The sequence below is a fragment of the Giraffa tippelskirchi genome, chromosome 1 (assembly GCF_054371585.1).
Source record: "Giraffa tippelskirchi isolate mGirTip1 chromosome 1, T2T-mGirTip1v1.2.pri, whole genome shotgun sequence".
NCBI classification, from domain to species: Eukaryota; Metazoa; Chordata; class Mammalia; order Artiodactyla; family Giraffidae; genus Giraffa; species Giraffa tippelskirchi.
In genome coordinates this window covers 30,742,727-30,748,726 of record NC_137275.1, presented here as the reverse complement: position 1 = coordinate 30,748,726, position 6,000 = coordinate 30,742,727, and positions in this window count along the sequence as shown.

The following is a 6,000-nucleotide window of genomic DNA, read 5'->3' as shown; positions in this document are numbered from 1 at the left end:
TTCCTGTGAAAAAAGAATTTGTGTCATCACAAAAGAGCAGTAGCATAGCAGACATTATTGAAGGGATTGCTACAAGAAACCAAATAGTGAAAATCAGATATAGCCTCGAGATATTAGAGTAGTGGCTTTAAATAGAATATTGTGGTAAAATACACATGACATAATATTTGCTTCTTAATCATTTTTATCTGTATATTATAGTACTGTTAAGTATATTCACACTGAGCAACCAATCTCCAATCTTTTCCATCTGGCAAAACTGAAAGTCTATGATCATTAAGAAGCTCATTTTTATATTTCTCTAACCTCTGGCAAGTTTCATTCTGCCTTATCTTCCTACAAATGTAATTAGTCTGGATTCTTATAAGTTGAATTGTACAGCATTTGTCTTTTTCTGACTGGCTTTTTTGATTTAATGTAAGGTTCATTCATGTTGTGACATGTGTCAGAATTTCCTTTTAAAGGTGAGTAATATTCCATTGTTTGTTTATATGACATTTTGTCTATTGCTTCATCTGTTGATGGTTGCTTCAATCTCTTGGCTCCTGTGATTTGAGCTTTTATGTACGTGCATGTGTGCTATGTCACTTCAGTCCTGTCCAACTCTGTGCAGCCCTAAGGGCTGTAGCCTACCAGGCTCCTCTGTCTATGGGATTCTCCAGGCAAGAATTCTGGATTGGTTTGCCATTCCCTTCTCCAGGGGATCTTCCCTACCCAGGGATTGAACTACATCTCTTATATCTCCTGCCTTGTCGTGAGGATTCTTTACCACTAACACCATGTTGCACAAATATCTCACTGGGATCCTAATTTCAATTATTTTGAATATGTATCCAGAAGAGTAATTGCTGAGCTATATGTATTGACAGGTTTTATATTAGAAGGTGCACATTATGTTACCACATATTATATAGTTAGTTTACAGAGTGTTTTCCTGTCCACTCACATTTCTTGAACATGCTAATTTCATGTCTTGGACTTTGATCAGTTGTGCTAATACATCAGTTCAGTTCAGTTCAGTCGCTCAGTCGTGTCCGACTCTTTGAGACCCCATGAATCGCAGCACGCCAGGCTTCCCTGTCCATCACCAACTCTCAGAGTTTGCCCAAACCCATGTCCATCGAGTTGGTGATGCCATCCAACCATCTCATCCTCTGTCATCCCCTTCTCCTCCTGCCCCCAATCCTTCCCAGCATTAGGGTCTTTTCCAATGAGTCAACTCTTTGCATGAGGTGGCCAAAGTATTGGAGTTTCAGTTTCAACATTAGTCCTTCCAATGAACACTATGATAATACATATTCAGCACTAAAAAATTATTTTAAAAAAATTTGAAGAAACTCCATATTATTTTCCATGATGGCTGTTTTTAACATAAATCATTCCTGAAATCCTTGGGAAAGAAATGAGGTCTATTTCTTCTATTATGTTTATTTAGGTAAATGTGTTTGTGTATAAGCAGGAAATGAGATAGGGCCAGTACACAGTGGTGACAAGGAGATACTATTAAATACTATTATACTCAGACTTTTCATCTATCATGTTTTTAATTACTAACATAGATTCTTAGAAAGAAGTTATGCCGCAGAATACAACTCACCCTAAATTCTTTATTATTATAGGTCTACTAAATCAGTTATTTATTCCAGATGTACTTTTTTGAGAATTATTTTAGACTAATCATTAGTATTTCATTTCTCTATTAGACTATGAAAAATTATGATTTGAATCACTTATGTCTAAAATTCACTCAGCACTATAATCTTTATCTCAGAATTTGTCATAATTTCCCAAGCTGTCTGCTTAAATTCTGTGATAGCTCAGTTGGTAAAGAATCCACCTGCAAAGCGGGAGATCCTGGTTCAATTCCTGGGTCAGGAAGATCTGCTGGGGAAGGGATAGGCTACTCACTCCAGTATTCTTGGGCTTCCCTTGTGGCTCAGCTAGTAAAGAATCTGTCTGCAGTATGGGAGATCTGGGTTCGATCCCTGGGTTGGGAAGATCCCCTGAAGAAGGGAAAGGATATTCACTCCAGTGTTCTGGCCTGGAGGATTCCATGGACTCTATAGTCCATGTAGTTACAAGGAGTTGGTCACGATTGAGTGACTTTCCTTTCAACAAAAATAATTCAACTGCCTAAATTACGAATCCCTGACATTGAGGAGTTTGGTGTTATTGTTTGGAAATTCTATGAAACAGTTCTATGAGTCCGGTTTAAAACCCAGAGATACACTTGTGTAGTTACTTATTTGAGTGACCACACTGCTGGGTTTATTAACATATGACACCCTTTGTTTTGAACTCATATTGTATAACTGATGTCACAGTAGGATGTACTATGTCCAGCTGTGGTGAAAAACCTCATCATCACCTACCTGCGTCTCCCCAGAGAGCACCTACTCCACAGTGGGAGAGGTACCTCAGGGCTTTCAGCAGCAGGTAGGGATAGATTTCTTTCCATTTCCTTGAATAATTTTTAATTTCCTTCATCAGTGTTTCAAGTGTTTAAGACTTTCAACTCCTTGGTTTCTTCTTAGGTATTTTACTTGTTTTTGATTTGATTCTAAATGAGACTTTTTTCCTTCACTTTTTGGTTTCAAGATTAGTGTATAGAAATACAACAGATTTATGTATTAATCTTTTATCCTTCTACTTTGCTAAATTCATTTATTCTAATAATTTTTATTAGGATACATTAGGGTTCTCTACCTAGAGTGTTATGTCATCTGCAAGTGGTGACAGTTTTACCTCTTCCCTTCCAATTTGGATAATTTTATTCTGCTTTGCTTGTCTGATTGCTATAGGTATGAATTTACATTCTGCATTAAATAGAGGCAGTGAGAGTAGGCATCTTTGTCTTAATTCTGAATTTAGCAGGAAGTCTTTCAAGTTTTCACTTTTGAGTATTATATTGACTGTGATTTTACAATAAATGGCCTTTATTATATTGAGATATGTTCCTTCAATATCCACTTTGATGAGAGCATTTTTTTCATGAATGGATGTTGGATTTTGTTAAATGTTATTTTGTGCCTATTGAGATGATTATGTGGTTTTTCAGTTTCTTTTTTTCGTGTATGTATTCCACTGATTGATTTACCTGTATCTAATCATCTTATGACCATGGAAAAGTTCAAACAGAATCAGTTGAATGACCCTTTTTATATATTGTTCCATTCAATTTTTTACTATTTTTTGAGGATTTTTGCATCTGCATTCATCAAAAATATTGGCCTGTAATTTTTTGTATTGTGTCCTTGTCTGATTTTATATCAGGTTAACACTTCCCTCCTATAGTGAATTTAGGGGCATTCTGTCTCTTTAAATTTTTGGATGAGTTTGAGAAGGATAGGCTCATATTTATGTGTTTGGTAGAATTCTCATTGAAGCTGTCTTATCTTGGACTTTTGTTGGATGGTAGCTTCTTCTTTTTTTAATAGATTCTATTTCACTTATGGTGATTTTTCTGTTCACGTTGTCTGTTTCTTCTTGATTTAGTCTTGGTAAGTTGTATATTTCAAGAAATTTGCCCATTCATTCCAACTTGTTGGACTCTTCATGGTATATTTATGGTATGATTTTTTTTTTGTATCTCCATGATATTAATCATTCTTTTCATTCATTTGTTATTTTGTTTGGGCCTCTCTTTTCTTCTAGGTGAGCCTGGCTAAAGGTTTGTCAATTCTATCTTTAAAAAACAAATTCTTGGCTATAATTGTTTTTTAATATTTAAAAAATTCTCTATTTTATTCAATTCCTCTCTGATCTTTATTAATTCCTTCCTTTTTCTGTATTGGGGCCTGCTTATTCTTCTATTTCTACTTCTTGTACATGGTAGTTTAGGTTTTTATTTGAGATTTTCTAAGTCTGCTCTTCTGATTGGGTGATTTGTTCCTATGCTGTCTTCCAAATGACTTATTCTTCTGTGTCATTTAGTTAGCTATTGATTGCTTATAAATTGCTTTTTGTCTCAGAAATTGAATTCTCTAATTTTGGTTGCTTGATTTTTATAATTTCTAGCTCCTTATTACAGTTATTTGTGTTTTTATCTATAACTTTCCTTAAAATTTAATTAATATTTGTATTCAGTTCAGTTCGGTCGCTCAGTCATGTCTGACTCTTTGCGACCCCATGAATTGCAGCACGCCAGGCCTCTTTGTCCATCACCAGTTCCGGGAGTCTACCCAAACCCATGTCCATCGAGTCGGTGATGCCATTCAACCATCTCATCCTCTGTCGTCCCCTTCTCCTCCTGCCCCCAATCCTACCCAGCATTAGGGTCTTTTCCAATGAGTCAACCCTTCGCATGAAGTGGCCAAAGTATTGGAGTTTCAGCTTCAACATCAGACCTTCCAATGAACACCCAGGATTGATCTCTTTTAGGATGGATTGATTGGATCTCCTTGCAGTCCAAGGGACTCTTAAGAGTCTTCTCCAACACCACAGTTCAAAAGCATCAATTCTTTGGCACTCAGCTTTCTTCACCATCCAACTCTCACATCCATACATGACCACTGGAAAAACCATAGCCTTGACTAGATGGACTTTTGTTGGCAGAGTAATGTCTCTGCTTTTAAACATGCTATCTAGGTTGGCCATAATATTTGTATTACCTCCTTTTAAATCTCAAGGTCTGGTTAACTGGTGATGCCCTTTCATTATGCGGTTTCTCAGGGGATTTCTCTTGCTCTTTTAATGGGTTGTTTCCTCTGCTTTTTCATGTCACTTAACTTAGTCTCTATGAATTTAGGAGAAATACTTCTATATTGTGGTCCTGATAGATAAGTATTGACCTATATGTGAGTATTCTGGTGTAGACTACATGTTTTCAATGTCTTTGGTGTGAGCTGTGGTTTGGAAATGGATGTTAGTCACATCTTTCATCAGAGTGTGTGTTCAGTTCAGTTCAGTTCAGTCGCTCAGTCATGTCCAACTCTTTGCAACCGCATGAACTGCAGCATGGCAGGCCTCACTGTACATCACCAACTCCCTGAGTCTACCCAAATCCATGTCCATTGAGTCGGTGATGCCATCCATCTCATCCTCTGTCGTCCCCTTCTCCTCCTGCCCTCAATTTTTCCAGGCATCAGGGTCTTTTCCAATGAGTCAACGCTTCACATGAGGTGGCCAAAGTATTGGAGTTTCAGCTTCAACATCAGTCCTTCCAATGAACACCCAGGACTGATCTCCTTTAGGATGGACTGGTTGGATCTCCTTGCAGTCCAAGAGACTCTCAAGAGTCTTCTCCAACACCACAGTTCAAAAGCATCAATTCTTCAGCGCTCAACTTTCTTTATAGTCCAACTCTCATATCGATCCATGACCACTGGAAAAACCATAGCCTTGACTAGACAGACCTTTGTTGACAAAGTAATGTCTCTGCTTTTAAATATGCTATCTAGGTTGGCCATAACTTTCCTTCCAAGGAGTAAGCGTCTTTTAATTTCATGGCTGCAATCACCATCTGCAGTGATTTTGGAGCCCAGAAAAATAAAGTCAGCCACTCTTTCCACTGTTTCCCCATCTGTCTGCTATGAAGTGATGGGACCAGACACCATGATCTCAGTTTTCTGAACGTTGAGCTTTAAGCCAACTTGTTCACTCTCCTCTTTCACTTTCATCAAGAGCCTTTTTAGTTTTTCTTCACTTTCTACCATAAGGGTGGTGTCATCTGCATATCTGAGGTTACTGATATTTCTCCCAGCAATCTTGATTCCAGCTTGTGCTTCATCCAATCCAGCGTTTCTCATGATGTACTCTGCATATAAGTTAAATAAGCAGGGTGACAATATACAGCCTTGACATACTCCTTTCCTGATTTGGAACCAGTCTGTTGTTCCATGTCCAGTTCTAACTGTTGTTTCCTGACCTGCATACAGATTTCTCAAGAGGCAGGTCAGGTGGTCTGGTATTCCCATCTCTTTCAGAATTTTCCACTGTTTATTGTGATCCACACAGTCAAAGGCTTTGGCATAGTCAATAAAGCAGAAATAGATGTTTTTC